A 20,435-nucleotide genomic window follows, 5' to 3' on the forward strand; every position below is an offset into this window, starting at 1 on the left:
AATTTCACAGTAGCAATATTCAATATTATTAAAAAGAAATTATGACGCCAGAGGTAGTTATAACTCATATCTCTTGCATTAATTTATATTGGATCAGGTTTTTTTCGCAATAATTTGACAAATTGTAATCTGAAACATCCTAGGTATCTCCCTTGGCGCCAATCATCCAGAATTTTTCTGTCATCTAAATTATTTCCATTTTTGAGAAAGAAATTTGATCATCTTGAAATGTTGAAATGTTTGAGGAAAAATTCTTGAAATTGTTATTACAATATTTTTACATTTACTTTACTGAGAATCTTGTTAAAATTATCTGTTTACATGTTTCTTAAAAACTTGACAGTGGTTTAGTTTGATACACTTTCAGTCTTCCCAAAATTAATGTTACACTGTTAAAATTAGAATCACCCACATAAATAAATTCGATTTCTGTGTTTGTATTATGTCACCAGACTACAGTAACATAGCATGTAATCTAAATGGTCTCATTGCAGACAGTGTTTCACATACATGTAATGGAAACATCTTATTATGTCACCAGGTCATGGCCAATGTTCTGGTTTATTGGAACAGCATACCTCTTAAAGGGTGTGCATAAAATTGGTAAAATTGAAAATATAATCGGTCACAGATTTGCATATAACTTAAAGATGGTTATGATAAGAAACTTCCCTTGATAAACGGAAATGCAATAATTTGTGAGAAATGAGAAGAAGAAACAAATTGTGAGTCCGGACCAAAACCTGTGGTTTAAAAAGTGACAAGTGTTATGTTTTTTTAGCTTAAACTTTCACAGAGTTGTTTATTCATGCTTATGTCATGTATGCAGAATCACATAGGGTGTACTGTTCCATGATAATTACTTATGTTGTCTGTGAGCTTTAAAGTGAAAGTTTAACACTACAGTGAGAAGAGAAAAGTGGTCTCTTCCCACAGAAATTGTAACTATCACTTTAAAGCTCTTCTGTACCAATTTTCCAGTGTTTTTAAGAACTCTTTACTTTAGTTAAAGCCATTCTTTTGCAAATCAACTGATGTTCAATATTTCATGGTTACATTTGCAGTGGGGATAAAGAATATCCATATTGGTGTTATGTTTTGACATGTTTTACATACTATATTATAAAATTCTGAAGGCTGGAAAATTGTTTGAATTTTACCTTTTAAAAATATTTAATTAGGCCGTTACAAATGCTGTAATGCATCTTTGATAACTAGTTCCTGCTTTCTGCTTTACACTTATGTTATGCCAACAGTCATATATGTTTGTATTGCCTTATATAAATAATGTATTGCCTTATACAAATAAAAATAGCTTTTATTTTACGCCACACAGTTTTTGTCCACGTTTTCCCTTCAAGTACATGTACTTGCCTGTCTGTTTCTATTGAAAAAAGATCAGGGCCGAATTTCATAAAGCATACAAGCATAAAAACTTGCTAAGCACTGAAATATATTGCTTAGCTGAAATAGGTTACTAGCCAAAATATTATAAAATTTACATTGCTGTGACTGGTACCCCACTTAATTTTTGCTTTGCAAAGATATTTGCTAAGCAGAATTATCTGCTTATATCTTTATGAAATTGGGTCCGGCTGATGAATGGCAGGTTTGTGTTACACGCATATGGAAATAATATTTATTCATCGACATGGTCTTTGATAAAGATACTATTTCAACATTGTCATTTGTTGGTCTGAGGAAATACTATACAATCCAGTAATATAAATTTCAGGAAATTAACCCTGAACTTAATTGGTAAAACATTCTTCCTTCACGAATGAATGCTGAAGTTCCAAGGTACTTAAACTTGTTTGTGTATTATGCTAATATAATTGCGTTTAATTAATGACATGTAATGACCTACTTCAGTCATTATTTAAAAATTTGATTGAATGCTTCAGAAGAATTGTTCTCCTGGTCTTTTTTTCTTCGAGCTGCTTAAACAGTTTGCAGAAATTGAGCAGGATACCAGTCACAAATGGTACATTTGACATTGTAGTTCGGCTGGTAACCTTATTCTGGTAAGCATAACTTTGTTGTGCTTGCATCTTTTTTATGCTTTAAGCAACTCTATGAAATTGGGTCCTCAAAATTGACATCAGATGAGATTTCAATATTTGGTTTATTTACAATTCAAGACCAGTCGTTACTGAACCTATTTCTCCATAGAGCCATTACCGTTTATGTACAAGGAAACCATTTATAAATATTGGCTCACTTCCCCACTGCACTCAAAAATTTGTTGAAGTGAAAGGTGACACCCTAATTAAAGTTTAAAGGCAATTACTCAAAATAATTATTAGCATAAAACCTTGCTTGGTAACGAGTAATGGGGAGAGGTTGATAGTATAAAACATTGTGAGAAACAGCTCCCTCTGAAGTAACATAGTTTGCCAGAAAGAAGTAGTTTTCCACGAATTTGATTTTGAGACCTCAGATTTAGTATTTGAGGTCTCAAAATCAAGCGTCTGAAAGCACACAACTTTGTGTGACAAGGGTGTTTTTTTTTTCATTCATATCTCGCAATGAGTCCCAAATTTGACGACCAATTGAGCTCAAATTTTCACAGGTTTGTTATTTTATGCATATGTTGCGATACACCAAGTGGGAAAACTGGTCTTTGACAATTACCAATAGTGTCCATTGTCATTAAAGAGCGAGGAGACTAAAGCTATTGCTTTAGGATACACTTAGGACACAAGAAGTCATGTAAAATTAAACAGCTGTGCTTTCCCACCAATGGGCTCATATTCATAGAGCTGCTTAACAAGTTTCTGCTTAGCAAACATAGCAGGATAACAGTCACAGATTGTGAGTGTGAAATTGCATTTTGGTCGGTAACCATATTTTGGTAAGCATAGTTTTGTTTGGCTCAGCTACTTTTTATGAAATCTCTATGAAATTGAGCCTTGTTTATACAATGGGAGACTTTCTGGGACGATAGAGGGCAACAGACTTACCGGGTAAATCCATTGTTCTCAGAATTATGCGCATGTTCAGAACTACGTAAACAATGGAAATTTACCCGGTATGTCTGCTGCCGCCTAGCATTGGAAAGTCTCCTATTGTGAGGATGGAAATGGTTGAGTGAGCACATATATGCCAGTTCTGTTTATGCAGCCAAGTGGTGTGCAGGTTGGTAAGTATTTTGGATTGCTTGTGGATTCAGGGTGGTGTGACCACACCGACATTAGTAGGTGTCTATGTTATCACTGCAAAGTCAAGTATTCCTGGGGAAGGATGGTAATTTCACCGTGTAGAGTTTGAGCTTGAAGACTGACGGGGCAGTGGACTCAGTACTTGTGGCATCATCAGTACAAGGTAATTAAGTCAGTCGTACCTGTTTTTGTTTTAACTTCTGTGGTTATAATTGCACGATACAAAATTATACCCTTTCCTTGCTCACTTGCATAGGAAAATGCGCTTCGCTCAGTACTGCCTATGCTTATGGCATCGAGGAAGGAGTATTTGTATACCAAAACATGTACAATAGGCTTTTTTGTTAGTGACAGAAAGCCTCGTTGCCAGAAACATTAAATGCTTAGGAAATGAAAGTGAAATGTTTGGCTTTGGGACCAATTCCATGAATCTTTAAACAATCCACTTGTGGTTCAGCATGCTATAGGTTTGATAACGGGGAATGGACCCTGGTTTAATTGATACTGTTTTGGTTTCATGAAAGGGTTTTATGAAATGAATTCCTCATCTAGTTAAAGTATTCGGGTACTTTTTCAAAATGTCCACAGATTTACATTAAACTTACAGGGTTTGAAGATAATGATAGTGGAAGGCCTTCCTTCAAATATTACTAACTAAGGTCCCATTTTTGGTCCCATGAGACCAAAACTATTTTAGCATGTAAAATCCCCTTAACCAGTTATGATATTATACCAAAACCATAGCATAACTGGTTAATACGTTTTTACATGCTAAAACTGAGGAGAAAATTATTACTTATACTCATTTCTCAAAAACTACTGCACCTCCGTAAGTAAAATTTCAAGGGAAGCTTTCTACTATCATAATCTTTAAACTGTGTAAGTTTTAAAATGTAAATCTGAGGACATTGTGTTTTTTGTTAGGAAAAAGTACATATACCCTTTAATTCTCACCAAAGTTAAAACTAACTTAAAAATTTCCAAGAAAACACTAATGGTCGATGTTTGTTTTGGATGCCCGCCCCCCTCCATATTCTAGACTTCCATGATGTTTGTTAGTGCATGCTACACATAAAAAAGGGTTTAAGCTTTTGGCTTTGGGATTCCAAAGTGCAAATAAGGTGTTCTTGATCATTTTGTTTTCATACCTAAAATGGTAACCAAAAATAAAGTAAAACAAAAAATAAAATAAAAATGAAACAAAAACAAACAGGTTGATTTGTCAAAAATGAAACATATACAAAAAAGTTGATTTGTCAAAAATGAAAAAAAAGGTTGATTTGTCAAAAATATTGTTAGATAAAACACATCAACAACCAATTTCCAAAAAAGGTAACAAAAGTCATGTTTTGTTTCCTTCTATTTCATTTTATCATATCTGTTTATTACGGTGCCCAAATTGTCCCCATTGTTATGCAAGAATTTTAGAGGCAGTCCACATCCCCTGCCCCTCTTTTGGTAGTAAACTTAGAAGAGCATACTACTAGTAGGCTTGTCAATCTGTGGTTTGACCTAGACAAAATTGCAACAGAAAAGATTTTTTTTTCAAACCCCTCTAAACAACATTGCCTATCCAAAAAAAAAAAAAAAAAAAAAGTAAGCAGGGGAAATATGCATATTTATGTTGGTTAGATTGACATGTTGAGAATTACCACAAGATATGCTTATAGCCAATACCTCTGCATGGAAATTTGCCTCAGGAAAATAGAAAGGGCTGCTGAGTCATATTGAACCATAATTGCACTCGAAGCAGTCAATATTTGTATGTATGCTCTGCCACTGCCATAAGCTCATCTGAAACATGGTTGACACCATGGTTATACATTTTGTTTGGTTTGGGAGTATGACACAACATATTTACGTAGAATTGGGTTTAACACATCTCAAAATGGCTTCTGCATGGTACATAATTCATCAATACACCAATGCAAATCTGCAAAAAAAGGGAAATTAAATATTTTACTATCCAGGTAAAAAAAGAAAATGTTCACTCACAAGAAAAGTAATTTGATTACTAATAATGACATTAAAGACACTGGACACTATTGGTAATTACTCAAAATAATTATTAGCACTCCTTACTTGGTAACAAGTAATGGGGAGAGTTGATAGTATAAAAACATTGTGAGGAAGGGCTCCCTCTGAAGTGACGTAGTTTTCCACGAACTTGATTTCGAGATCTCAGAATAAAAGACCAATTGAGCTCAAATTTTCACAGGTTTGTTATTTCATGCATATGTTGAGATATTGTTGTACACCAAGTGAGAAGACTGTTCTTTGACAACTACCAATAGTATCAGTGTCTTTAAGTAAAAATAATGAAAATGTATAAAGTGCTGCTGGTATCCACCAACAGAACAGAACGGAGGGTAATGTTGTTGTAGCAACAACTAAATAAGCCTAGAAAGTTTTGAACTAATAAGCCAGTGTCGGAGAACATTGAATTGTTTTAAATTGCTCCACAATGAAGGAGCAGTAGAAGCAAACAATTTGATGCTGGATTTTCCTTCAAACATGGTTTGTTATTGGACCACATTGACTATCTCCTGCTGTAGGTTTATATTTGTTCCCCAATTTCTAAATAAGTCACTTTAAATGTCTAAATTTAGCAAACTTAGCTTAAGAGTGTGTACAGATGAAAATTGCAACTATTCCACCTGGAGAATAGAAGTAGAAAATTGTACTAATGAAGATAGTGATTCACTGGTACCGTTTTGTCATCACTGTCAATTAAAGTAATAGACCTTTATCACGGTGCAACCCTCTTGAATTTATCCCATTGATATCAATGTTACCAAACAGAGGCTGGAAGAACAAAATAGTCTGGTTCCTATTTTCAAAATATACATTTGTTATTGTTATTCGATACGAGGAACATGACCAAGATGGAGGCAGCATGAAAAAGGTCTATAGTGGTTGTAGACAATGCAGCAGGAAATGTCTATTTTTAATTTGTTGAAACTAATAACCGTTGCTCGCATACAATATTAGTAGTCTGTTTTAGTATCATAATAATATTATGTTTCACTTAGTTACCTGTTCATGTTTGTTGTGTTGTCATTTAGCCTTCGAGAAAGACTCTGCTAGGGTCGAAACGTCAGGCCATTAACCATTTTTTGCAATAATAATATTAATGATAATTATTATCTACAAAAGTTATTATATATGGGTATATTTATATCCCTCGTTGTCATTGTCTGGCAACAACCACCATTACTTTATTAACATTGATACAAAATGGTAGGGTAGCAGTAAATCATAATCTTCATTGATACAATTTTCTACTTCTACTCTCCAGTTTGAATATCATTTTCAGAGAAAAAAAATTGTTCAGCCGTCTATTATAATAAAAACAAAAGGAAAAGAGATTGCATCCACAGCTGTTAATGTATTGTAAACTACTCGGAACCTGTGTGTTGTTTGCTCCTCTAGGTGAGTTAATATTAAATAGGGTAGTTAACCTAAATTTATAGACAATTTGTCAAATATTAGGCCAACGTAGTCATAATATCATTTTGTCCCTGGTTCTCTTCATTATGCAATGTAACAACCAGAATTTGATGATTTACACAATGACCACATGACAACAAAGTCGTGATGTATATTAGGCCACTATAGGTCAAATGATGTTATTATGTTGTTTAAAAAAAAAAATTCAATGTTAAAACATTGGAAATTTGTAAGCACAAAAACTGCTCCAGAAATTTTCATGCATGAAACATGCATGAAAATGTACGCTTTATTAAAAGTGACACTTATTGTAGGTTCAAGTTTTTAAAAGTTTATCCCCCATGCTACACAATGTAACTCCCCCTGCCTTGTTGGCATGTGTCAGTAAATAAACTAAAACTGTAGCCTAGTCTTACAGCACTACACACCCACTTCTGGTCCTTAATAGAACACTTCCCTGTTCTCAGAAGGACCAAAGTGTATTTCAATCTAAACAACTATGAAACGTATACACGGTTTTATCCAGTAAATGGAGGATTTCTCTTTGTTCTCCTGTTGTTTGGACTTAACTTTTTTAAAGCCAGTCCCTGTCATAGTTTTGAACTCAAATTATTGCTGTGTGAAAACACCCAGATCCCCTTTGTTAAAATCCTCAGTCCTCATTTAATAAATCCCTTCACTAACTTTCTGTTGCAAACCAACAGAAGAGAACAAATTCTGCTCATTGACCCTAATGATCTCTTGGTCTACTTCCATTCAACTATTTCCTCTAATATACATGTACATGTATAGTATGGTGACTATTTGCAAGCAGCGCTGGGTTTGTGTAAGTGGAAAATCTGACATTTTCATGCCAGTTATCACTCAGTGAACACATGCCCTGTATGCTGAGGACGAGTCTGGGCAATTATACTGTAGTCTTGATCGAATTTGAAGTGGACAAATCAACCACGAAGGGAAGGTTCCACATTGATTTCCTCAGTAATGTATCCTACATGTTCTGGATGAACTGTTATTAACAACGAGGCCTTCAGAGTTCTACTTCTAAGAAGTGATTTCACATTTAAAAAACAAGAGAGTCTTCTTCTTGAGTTGAGTTTTTTTATAGTAAAAGTCAATCTGCTTCTATGACCCCTCACTGCTTTCTTATGACTGATTGCCTGCTTGAAGACAACCTTGTACTCGAGTCCCCGAAATTACAAATAACAGTCTCATACAGCGGTTACCCAGTGTTCCGAAACGGTTGTCTGCAAATACAATCATTCTATTGGTTGAAATAGGCCTTGCAGTGTCGCGCAGTTTTATCTGGATTCATATTGCTGGATGAAAAGAAATCTGGTGAGTTTATTTTTACACTGGAGCCTTTCGCTTTCATACCATAGTGACTGTGTATAGCACACAGGAAGAGTTTGAACTAACACGAGTTGTGGATGCACTTATGTTATCCATCAATTCTGATCACTAAATAGTGAGCAGCTTTTACATTTTTATCCCGTAACAGGCTGGTAAATGACAACCTGACAGCTTTAGTAACGAGAGACAATCAGTGTTATGTTAAAGGAGATTTCCTGGAGCAAGTTGTGAGGATTGCCGGCTGGAAATCTACCTGCATGTAACTTAATCATCTAGCGTCATTTTATTGGTTAGTGGTGCAAGACCCTGGCATTTACAGCTGATTGAACCCAACTTTATTAAAGGTAAGGGAAATTTTGATGAATTTCTGATCTAGCATGTGTGAAGAGGCCACTGCTGAATGGAATGCAATACCGGTACACACAAGTTTAATGTCAAACCAAGGAAGTTAAAAAGTGTGACGTGCAGCTAGCTGAAATTATGGCATGTCTGAATTCAGTTAAAATTAAGAGGTGTTTGTGCACACAAAATTATTCATGGTCTATTTTATAACTCAAACTTGTTGCCAGAAACAAAATTGCAGCCAACTGTACAGGTCTATAAAGTTACATGATTTTAAAATAATAAAAAATTCAGGGCAAAACAAGCCGAATTACGTTAAAAGTAAATACATAATGCACAAACACCTAAAAGAAGAAGAGCTTGCCAGGTACACTACTGCATTTTGGCACAAATATTCACTCTCACATGCAATGAAAGCTTTCGTGTTGGCATTGTGTTTCAACCAAAAATGAATTTTAGCCTCGAACACTGATTGCAATTCAAACAAAGAAGTTACACCATATGGTCATATTAACACAGAGAAAGAAAACTCCATGGTCATGTCATTATGAATCCACCCTCAACCAGACACAGCGTTGTCCACTTATTTGCATAATGAACCAAACATCCCTTATTACCATAGAGTTATGTATAAGAACTAAAGGCGCACTGGTCTATATATGCGCCCCAGCATGCACGCAGCCGGCCATTTTCTAAGTTGACAAAACTGGCATCCCACTGCGTGTATTTGTGCAGCCATTTAGTAAGTTGAACAAAACGGCATCGCGTAGCGTTTAATAAACACAAACTCCAACGTGTGTTTCATATTCAACGTGCGTACAGAATGGCGAGCGCGTGTCTCCTTGCGGTCCCGTCGCGTTTGTGCACAAAGCATCACCCGTGCGCCCTCTAGTTCTTATACATAACTCTATGCTTATTACACATCAGAGTGTATAAATAAAGAGAAACACATTTTTTCAATAGATGTTAAAATATAAACTGAAAAAGCAAATCGTTAACAGAACTTGTTGCTCAAATTGTGTTGGGAAATAACCATCTAACTGATGGATTTAAAAATCCAATTACTACTGAAAACTTATTGGCCACAGACTCAGAAAGTTGTATTGCAAGATTTTAATCCAACCTAACATGGGATTCAAACTGCCTGTAGCAACCTGGCAATTTCGGTGGTCTAGTTGGTAAGACACTGCTCAAGAAAGTACAAAGGTCTTGGGTTCGAATTCCACCAGAGTAATATGACTGAATTTTTTTTTCTTCACACATCAGTGTTTATGGGTAAGGCCAACATGAACAATATTTATCTCTGATGTAAATTTAACATCTATAAAATGCAAACGCAGAAGAAAAACAAACATATTGAAGATTTCATGTGTTTGATAATTCACCTTTGCATGTAAAGATTAATCGAATATCTTTTTAACTTAAATTTTTTGTTTCTTTGGTTCGTCAGAGGGGATATAAACCATGCCAGAACGGAAAGCAAACAGGCACCAGATCTCAACGATCAAACGCCAAGGAGCCATCAGAAGGAAACCACCCCACCACCATGATGCCGACCCAGAGAACCCCATCTTTGCCTCCATCCACAAACTCTGGAGCATGACCAACGGGATCTTGCCTGATGTGGTCGGACGTGTCCCCGAGGAACACAGGACATTTGTGTCCCATTTATTTGGGGTTCTCAAGATTTGTCTGTTGCTGCTAGCTCTACACATGCTGTTCAGAGTTTTCTTTGGGAGTTAGCTGGAACCCCCCCCCCCCCCCCCGAAAATCCCCCTAAATGCCTGTATCTATTGCAAATGTAAATTTATTTTTTACTGTACAAAGAACCAGGGTGTGAGTCTCTGCAGACAAAACAAGTCTCAAAGTTAGATACCATACAAACTTTTGGAGGCAAGTTGAATGATGGCTTTTGTACCTTTTGGTAGCCCCTTGGGTTAAGATTTCACAGAGCTTTTATTAGGAACAGTGTCCTCATCACTAGAGAAGTAGATCAAATACCATGATTTCTATATGTGGACAAAATAACAGTCGGGTTTCTTCGCCAGGCAGACATAACGGCCCGTTTTGAATCCAAGGCTTCGACTCCAGGCTAGCTTGGCCTTGCGGTTGTTTTGACAATATTGCTTGTGCTTTGCATATACGCGCTCAGGGCTTCAGACGAGAAGACAGAGCCTGCAGCCGAATCCAAGCCGAAGCCGTGGTTTCGAAAAGGGCCAAAGAGTATGAAATCTGATACTCAGAGAAATTTCTAATCCATGAAAGAAAGAGCCAGGTGAAATAAACTTGTCAACCAAATGTTCATGTAATAATATCTCATACCTACAGTGGAAAACAAAGTGTTCCCTGAAAGAAGTGTTGTGATTGGCAGATTGGAACAGAGATGTCTTTTCTTATGAGACACTTCATAATGAAGCTACTACTTGTGACTCAAAACATTACTTGGAACTACTGTCTTACTTTGGACTTGGCTCCACAGAATTGAGCAATTTTCATTGCTTTTAATTTGTTACAAAAACTCTTGCCGTTTAACAGAACAAGATTTCTTTGGCAAAATCGAAGGGTTTCCTGAGCTTTGTGAACAAAATAAATGTCCATAATCGATTAATAAACATTTCTCATTAGATAAAAAGTTATCACTGGAGACATCTCATAATGTTCACCATTTTGAAGCATTCAGAAATAATCGCAAAAGATTAACAATTAGGGAACCTTTTGTGTGAGAAGGTCGCAGATTTGATATGCAGTTAAGAACGTTACAATTGTGCTAAGAGCACCGCATGATTTCAAATTGGGTTGTTTCACACTTGGCCTTGTACACATCTGTTAGTTTGACTATGTTAGATGATATTCATACAATTTTAAAGGTAATGTTTTCTTTTTAAACTAATTTTATAATTAAGTCATGTGGTCTTCAACTTGAGAATGAGTACTTCTTAAGTAATTTAAAGTTCTAAAGGCAGGTTGGTGTAGCGTCGTGTCTTGCCTCGCCTTCCACCTGGGGGACCCCGGTTCCAATCCCACTGGGGGCACTATGTGAATGGGTTTTCAGTCCCTAATTGACTGCGTGGGTTTTCCCTGGAATAATACTCTGGGGGTTTTCCACGCACATCTACAACGGAAATTTCTTCATTATCTTCTCGTTTGGCTCTAATTTGGGCGTTGAGAATAATTATCCAGATCTAGAATGGATTAAAAGCTTGAAAGTCATTAAAGGTAGTGTCATACTTCCATAATGACTCAGAAAAGTGCCATTGATTGATAGAAAGTATTTTTACGAATTTGAATATCCAAAGATCATCTAGAGGCGACTTTTGGAAATTTTCATGGAGCCTATTTGCATGGATGCTGCCCTCAATTCAGCCACAGTTTATGGTTGATGGCTGCTGTCACCTTGCTTAACAAGGATAGATTCAACATTCTGGATGAAAATACCACCGGGACAGTTTTGTAGTTCCCGAGTCCCAAAAGCTCCCATGTTTGATTGGCAGAATGTTATCCCACAGCACTTTGTAAGCCATAACATGTTGCTACATGTATGTAAAAGAAGTAGGTCTCATAATTCAAACATAGTCCCACATACATGACATACACATACCTTGCAGGAAAATACTGTATGTTAAAGCGCCTTGAATGTGATCGAGTGATGGATATGCACACTATATAAGAAGCCACTATTATTTATGGGGCAATTCTTATACATGTAGTTTGATTAGAAATGGCATCCATTGTTGTTTTACTGAAAATCTAATTAAAGGCACTGTACACGATTGGTAATTGTCAAAGACCAGTGTTTTCACTTGGTGTATCCCATTATAAGCAGAAAATAACAAACCTGTGAAAATTTGCACTCAATTGGTCATCAAAGTAGCGAGAGAATAAAGAAAGAAAAAAAACCCTTGTTGGACGAATTTGTGTGCTTTCAGATAGGAATAAAAGACCTCTATCTAGAAGTCTTTTAATATTTTAGTGATAAATTACCTCTTTCTCAAAAACTACGTTGCTTCAGAGGGAGTCGTTTCCCACAATGTTTTATACTATCGACAGCTCTCCAATGCTCGTTACCAAGTCAGTTTTTAAGTTCATAGTTGTTTTGAGTAATTACCAATCGTGTACCTTCCCTTAAACTAAGATAAAGGAATTGCTTGCCCATTGTAAGTTTTTTGTACATTAAAGTTAGATCATGTATCTACATAACTCAATGTTTCTGAAGTACATTTTATGTAGCTTTCTCCCCATACGAACTATCGTCATCATTACGATCATCAACATCAGGGCCAAGAAATGAGCAGGATACCAGTGACAAATAGTACATGTGACAGAGCAGTTTAGCTGGTAACCTTATTCTTGTAAGCATAATTTTGTTGTGCTTAGCTACTTGTTATGCTTAAGGAGCTCTATGAAATTGGGTCTAGACTGTATCTTCATCCTTTGATGTTGGATGAAGCCCTCTTCCATAAATGTCCATTGTCTTCTGTCATTTTTCATTCTACTCCATGTTGCCATCTCTCCTTGAAACTTATGACTTTAACAAAGGGGTTCTTGGTGCTTCAACAGAACCAATTAGCGTTTTTGAGATACGGTGACCACTGTAGGAGTGCACTGTGTGGTTTGGGTGTATACAGACAGACTTACCAAAACCTTACAGTGTTTCATTCAGTATTATGTCCACCATATCAAAATAGCTTATGTGAGTAATATATGGAAATATCACGAAGAAAAGCAGACAAACAAAGAAAAAAGGGGAACAAATCCAAACAATCAGAAGAAAAAACCAACTAAATGACTCAGAAAATGCTGGGAAATTCAACTTAAACAATGAAATCATTGCACATTTATTTATTCATTTTCAATTAATACATGAACTGCTACATGAATAAAGCAATACTTATTCTGACTATGGCCATCATAAAACCTGAAACAATAGGAATGTAGAAAACAATTACAATAAATTAGTTGGTGGCAAAACTATCTCAACTAAAATTGTAAATACATGCAAAAATTAGCGTCAAATTTCTTAGATCATTAAAAAATAAAAATCTAAAATCAATGAAAACTCTTATCTTAATAAAACATACAGAACATAATGGTGTGAACAGTTAAAATTAAAAAGACTTGCTTAAAAACAAAAAATCTGTATAAAAAAATACAAAATGTTGAACAAATTCTCATATGATCTGGAAAAAATGTCAGTACATTGCACTGTTACATATCTGAAAAATTAAATGGTACTAAAAATTTTTAAAAATCAAGTTCAAGAAAATTTGCCCCCAAAATGAAGCACATTAATGCGCATAAAATCTTACTCGGTAAAAAGCACTATTTAACCAGGAAATTACTGTTTGAGATGTTATCAATTTAAACCACAAGGGAAACTGATTTTTTGGGTTGAACAAAGAATTGACTTTGAGATTTTAAAAACCAAAACATTCTTTTTTTCATTTTCAGTGTTCTTGGAAATTAAGGGGTAGTCAAGTGTCTCTTTTTCAACCCCACTCCTTAATAACAAGATGGATTTCCCCCACCCTTGGGTAGACAGGGATGTGATGGGCTGTTGAGAAAAAAACTCTTGAGCGCAAAGCGCGAAAGCATGCAAGCTCAAAAACTTGCGAGCATGAAGCCCATTGGTTTTAAAAGCCCTCTTGCAATCTGGGCATTATTATATGGTTTTATATTTTTTTATGAATTTGATCTATAAATTATTATTATTATTTTTTTTTTTTGGGGGGGGGACCCCCAAAAATATGTTTTCGTTTTTTTAAGGGAAAAAACAACACTGGTATTCTGATTAAAAAACAGGGAAATTGCATCCCTGGGGAGAGCTTGTGGTGAGAGCACTGTCCTCAGCTGTCACACTTTATTTAAGTACAGCGTACCCATAAATAAAACAACAACAGGAAAAAATCACACTCCACATTGGGTTGCCATGGAATCTTGGCACATGTGTAGAATAATTGACACATGCAATAAACTGCAATAAAAAGTATCATTAGATTTACATATAACCATCTTCTACAGGAATGCATAATTTAGTAGAATAAGCCTCAAGCATTCATAATACGCACCAACTTAAAAATGTCAAGCAAATGTTTATCAAAGACACTCGCCGTAAATCTTATTAGGAATTATTTGCCCTGGATTGCACAAATCTACATTAGGCTCTCACAGTAAAATCTCAACAGGAAACTGAGATGTATATTTAAAAATAATTTACTACTTAGCTCACATAAAAAATAGGGTCACAGATTGGTAAATTACCAAAAATACTTATTAGTTGAGAAGCACTGCAGTTGTTTAAAATACAAACTATTTTGAATGTTTGAGAAAGGATTCCCTTCGCAGTAATATTGAAAAAAAAATTCGCCGCCGAAAGATTGAATCTGAGAACAAAGCATGGATAAATTGTCTCTAAGATTTCTAAGGCTAAATGTCATTTTGCAGATGCTGCAACCAGAGATGCAGATGCTGCAACCAGAGATGCAGTTGCTATCTGCCGTTACCTTGTTAAACAAGCCTCTAACTTGCATCTTGCAATCAGGGAGATACAATCAGAATTACATTTAAAGCCAGTGGACACTATTGGTAATTACTCAAAATATTTATCCCCATAAAACCTCACTTGGTAACAAGTAATGGGGAGAGGTTTATAGTATAAAACATTGTGAGAAACGGCTCCTTCTGAAGTGACATAGTTTTCAAGAAAGAAGTAATTTTCCACAAATTTGATTTTGCGACCTCAGATTGAGAATTTTAGGTTTTGAAATCAAGCATCTGAAAGCACACAACTTTGTGTGACCATGGTGCGACAAGGGACGGGTGTTTTTTCCTTTTATTAATACCTTCGATGACCGATTGAGCTCAAATTTTCACAGGTTTGTTATTTACATATATTGAGATACACTAAGTGAGAAGAAGTCTTTGACAATTAGCAATAGTCAGATAGTGTCAGTGTATTTAACACAACAGGGAAACAGTTTCCATTATCAGGGCGTTTTTCAAATGTGTTCATCAGAACGTGGAAAGATAGTGTTATTTTCAGGGAACCTTCTGCAGAATCAGGGCGAGTTGGCAGCTCTGAACATGTATGGATTTAATCAAAGTGCTTGTGGAAACACTGTTACAGATGTTTGCTGCTTTCTCCGTATGGTAAAGGGGAGACTGTATTCAGTTCACATGTGAGTTTTATTGTATCTTTCTTTGTAGTTTGCCTAAAAATCAGCAATCATTGACACAAACCAATCTATGACACTATCTTTCACTGGGCTTTTGTCTGCAAGATTTACTGCAACTTAGTCCCCAAGTTCCACAAAAACCTTACTCTACAACTCTTAAAAAAATGTTAAATTTGACGTACAGACGGAACTCAAAATCAAGGAAGACCAAATATAAAAGGAACATGTCAGTGTTTTCTTACAGGGGAAACTGGCAGTAAATGAGACGAGCCTTCAGAACCCCACAAACAAACCATGAAGTCCAATATTGTGTCCATTTGATGGTGTTGTACCTTTAACCTTAAAGACGCTGGACATCTTTGGTAATTGTTAAAGAACAGTCTTCTCACTTGGTGTATCTCAACATATGCATAAAATAACAGACCTGTGAAAATTTGAGCTCAATTGGTCGTCGAAGTTGTGAGAGAATAATGGAATAAAAAACGCCCATGTTGCACAAATTATGTGCTTTCAGATGCTTGATTTTAATTCTGAGGTCTCAAAATCAAATTCAAATATTTTAGTGAGAAACTCCTTCTTTCTCAAAAACTACGTTACTTCAGAGGGAGCTGTTTCTCACAATGCTTTATACTATCATTCAACAGCTCTCCATTACTCCTTACCAAGTAAGGTTTTATGCTAATAATTATTTTGAGTAATTAATAATAGTGTCCAGTGACTTTAAAGGCAGTGATACTTTTGCTATAACTACTTTAAACTTTAATGACCATAAAACCTACTTGATAAGGAGTACTGGATGGAGAGCTGGTGATATTGTAAATAAATGTTAACCTTTGAATGACAACCTTTGAAGTAATGTATTTCAGAGAAAGAGGTTTAATTCAAACACAAAAATGGAAGCTGAGAACAACATAAAGGCTTCAGGCATGAAGCCTTTCTTTGGCATCTGAAAGCACAGATTTCTATACAACAAGGGTGTTTTTTCTTTCATTATTTTCATGCAACTCTTATGACCAACTGAAGCCAAATGTTTGTTGTTTTTAAAGCATACGCGAGTGAGGATACTGGTTTTCGACAATTACCAAAAGTATACCCTGACTCTTACAGACCTATCTCAACACTTTCCCCCAACTCATGGCTCTTAGTTTCTGTGAGTTGTTTACAAGGCTAGATTTTCCACAATTGGGCCAAACAAAATAATTTCAATAAGCTCAGGGTTCTGCTTGAGGCACAAGAACAAATTATCAAACTTTCAGCAGCAGAAATTTCTCTGAATTCTAATTGAATTAGTGTGTTTAACGGATGGCAAAGTTTTGGTTTAGTACATGAATACAAATTGTCCTTCCTTTTCTTCCGACATGTTTGAGAGATTGCAGACCTTGTTAGCCCACACACTAGCAGCATCATAAAATGGGACATGTTTAAACACAAGGTGGCAACAGACATACTCAGTATGTTTTTCCTTAGGAACGTTACAAAAGGTGGCAACAGACATACTCAGTATGTTTTTCCTTGACCAGGAACGTTACAGAAGGTGGCAACAGACATACTCAGTATGTTTTTCCTTGACCAGGAACGTTACAGAAGGTGGCAACAGACATACTCAGTATGTTTTTCCTTGACCAGGAACGTTACAGAAGGTGGCAACAGACATACTCAGTATGTTTTTCCTTGACCAGGAACATTACAGAAGGTGGCAACAGACATACTCAGTATGTTTTTCCTTGACCAGGAACGTTACAGAAGGTGGCAACAGACATACTCAGTATGTTTTTCCTTGACCAGGAACGTTACAGAAGGTGGTAATTACTACTACCAACAGTGTCCAGTGTCTTTAACACAGTTCTTAGCGTGCACACATTTTCTAGAATTACTGAGGGGCCCAACTTTCTACAGTTGTTTGTCCGAAGGACACTGTAAGGGCTACTCTATAAGAGAAAATTTTTAATGTTTTGCCCAATTTAAATAAAGCCTATTAGCAAAAATATTTCTTGCTGAGCAATGAAATTTGCTAAGCATTTTGTCCTGCTTAATATAATAGCGTCATGAGATTGTGTCTATATACGCTTGCTGCCATCTAGTGTCCCCTCCAACTTTAGCCTTAGAAACTGACCTCGGTTTTGCAGAGACCGACATATGATGTAGGCCTACTCTGATTGTTAACAAATTTGATTTAATAAAACCTAACCCTTTTTTTGCTTTAAGTATTAGGGATTATTGCCGACTTATACAAAAAGAAACACAACAACATCGTTCCTCTTATAAAACAAAGCCTCATTCCACTGACCTTTACACAAAAAAGCTATATCCAGTAACTCATCAGCAACATTCTCCATATAATTTATAAATTGTTCTTAACAGTAACTTTAATTTAAGTACATACATATAAACAGCCTGAATTATCACATTTTAGGAAGACCTGATGCCAAAACTGTAAGCCCTCAAACTTTCTCATGTCACTTACGAATACACTGTACAAATACTTTAAGTCATTTGAAGTCATTTTAACTCCTTAATATATATAATGAAAACTACTGCCTCACAAAACAACAAAATAAAAGTTTGTTTACATGACTTTGTAGTACAAAGTTGAGATGGTTAAGTCACGTTTGAATTGACAGCTTTGAATGGACAGCTTCTCTTGCTGCTATGGCTTGAAGCATACTGCTATACATGTATGAGCCTTTTTGAGGTATGGGCGGACGTGATACGCGCGCGTCACAGGCCGCGACTGATGCCACACTCACCATGTTGGTGGTCATTAGGTTTACGTGTAAACGCCGCGTCGCTTTAAATGCGCACTTCACTGAATAACATATTTCTATGGTCAATACGCACAAATTTACCACAACTTTACAGTTTTGTAGCATTGTGTCCGCCATACCTCAAAAAGGCTTATGGGCTAGGCAACAGCTACACAATATAGACTGTGCAAGTCTTGTGCATATTCAAACGATTGTTGCGTCACAAAAATTCACTTTGCATTCGCAAGAAGTATGAACAAGGCTTAATGACATGGATTCATCACACTGTTGTTGGTTGGAGATTCCAAGCCATTAACTATGTATACAGTGGCTAGTATATGTACGTATTGCCCCCTTTGGCATTAGGGCCTTGTCACACGTGGCAAAAAATTGTTTTTCCTCTCAAAATTGATTTTTCTACCGAACATCTCTTAAGGGGTTTTCATACAACCACCTGTCTTGCGAAAAAAATTATATATTGTGGATTAAAAACTAAGTGAAGAAAATTAATAAATTATAGTAAAAAAAAGTAGCGTCACATCCTTTGTGCCTTGTTTAAATCCAAAATATATCTCCCAGCCCCCAAACTAAAAAAATCAAAAAAATCAATGACATTTCACCAATGTAAGTCAGTGTCTCATAAAAAAGATACATTCTTTAGAAAATCTCTACTGCTAAAATCGTAACCTGGATTTTGCTAATACTGAACACGTCCTGCAACTACAAGACATGGGCCCAATTTCATAGAGCTGCTTAATCACAAAATTTTGCTTAAGAGTCCCTGCCTGTAAGAGTGTACCAAGTGGTGATTCATGGGTTCTCAGATCTTCTTCTAAAAAATTAGAGTGATACATCATCATACCAAACGAATAAATCCAAAATTTTAGGTTGCTGACGCTTTTGGTTTTGGAGTTACCAGTTATCAAAGTTTCGGCCTAAAAGCCCTCGAGAAACGAATAGTACATTCCCTGTAAACACAAAAATGTGCGCCACGGTCATCCCAACAAAAGTGAAACATTTTTTGAAACCTCCAGTTGGGCTCATAACAAAAGGAAAAAAAAAAAATTGGGATCTCGTTGGCCATCATGTTACATGTTTCATGTAATATTTGTTAGCGCCACTCAAATCCCATTTGGTTTTTGCTTTTTATGTGTTGCTGAGTATCTATATAATCATAAAACGCAGACAACTTAATGGGATCATATTGGCGCGTGGATTTCTAGACGACGCATTATCGCCCGAAATAGGCAGTAGTGTAGTTTCATATGACCTTTGTTATATTGGTGGGCCAACATGATCCCAATTATTTTTCAATTGAAATCTGTTTAGGAACACTCAACGTAACCAAATACAAGAAAACATTGATGGGATCTTGTTGGCACAGATACTTACAGTGATGAAAAAAGTGAATGTTGTGCCAATTTAGGCCAAAATGTGTGGAATGACAATACTTTAGAAAATTTTCAAAAAATCTTTTGACATGCAAGTTGCAGAGATCCCAAGATTCTTTTTTCATTTGTCATTAGATGAAAACTGTTCCAATACCCAGTTGCCATAAAAAAAATTTTTTTTTGTTGGCGCGAAGTTACGGAGGTGCGAAAATGCAATATATTGGTAACATTTGAACTTTGACCTCTATTATCTCTCTGCGCCAACGAGATCCCACTCACTTTGCACTTAAATTTGTTTTAGGGATGCAAGCTCTTTCATTTGAACTTGTTCAATTCATGGGATCCAATAGGCGCGTTGAGTTATGAGGCGTTGAAAATGGCACGAGGGCACTGTTCGTCAAAGGTTCAGGTGCGCGTAACATGACGCGCCAACGAGATCCCAATTTTTTTTACTTTTGTTATAAGCCCAACTGGAGGTTTCAAAAAATGTTTTACTTTTTCTGGGATGACCGTGGCGCACGTTTTTGTGTTTACGGGGAATGTACTATTCGTTTCTTGAGGGCTTTTTGGCCCAAACTTTGATAACTGGTAACTCCAAAACCGAAAGCGTCAGCAAACTAAAATTTTGGATTTATTCGTTTGGTATGATGATGTATCACTCTAATTTTTTGGAAGAAGATCTGCGAACCCATGAATCACCCCCCCCCCCCCCTAATTTGGTACATTCTTACAGGCAGGGACTCTTAAGCGAAAAAAATCCTTGCTTAGTAAAATCAGATTAACGGCCAAGACTCCTTTCAATTGTTATGCTAAGTAAACAAC

At 36.1% G+C, this 20,435-nt stretch overlaps 1 long non-coding RNA gene across 1 annotated transcript; it reads left to right on the top strand.

Moving 5' to 3' along the window:
* The first annotated feature begins 3,075 nt into the window (after nucleotides 1–3,075).
* Nucleotides 3,076–11,714, top strand: LOC117298313. The gene is made up of 3 exons (XR_004519964.1): nucleotides 3,076–3,324; nucleotides 8,113–8,308; nucleotides 9,757–11,714. It is a non-coding gene; the product is annotated as an uncharacterized LOC117298313 (long non-coding RNA).
* The last annotated feature ends 8,721 nt before the right edge of the window (nucleotides 11,715–20,435 follow it).

Source organism: Asterias rubens, chromosome 1 (genome assembly GCF_902459465.1).
Source record: "Asterias rubens chromosome 1, eAstRub1.3, whole genome shotgun sequence".
Classification (NCBI taxonomy): Eukaryota; Metazoa; Echinodermata; class Asteroidea; order Forcipulatida; family Asteriidae; genus Asterias; species Asterias rubens.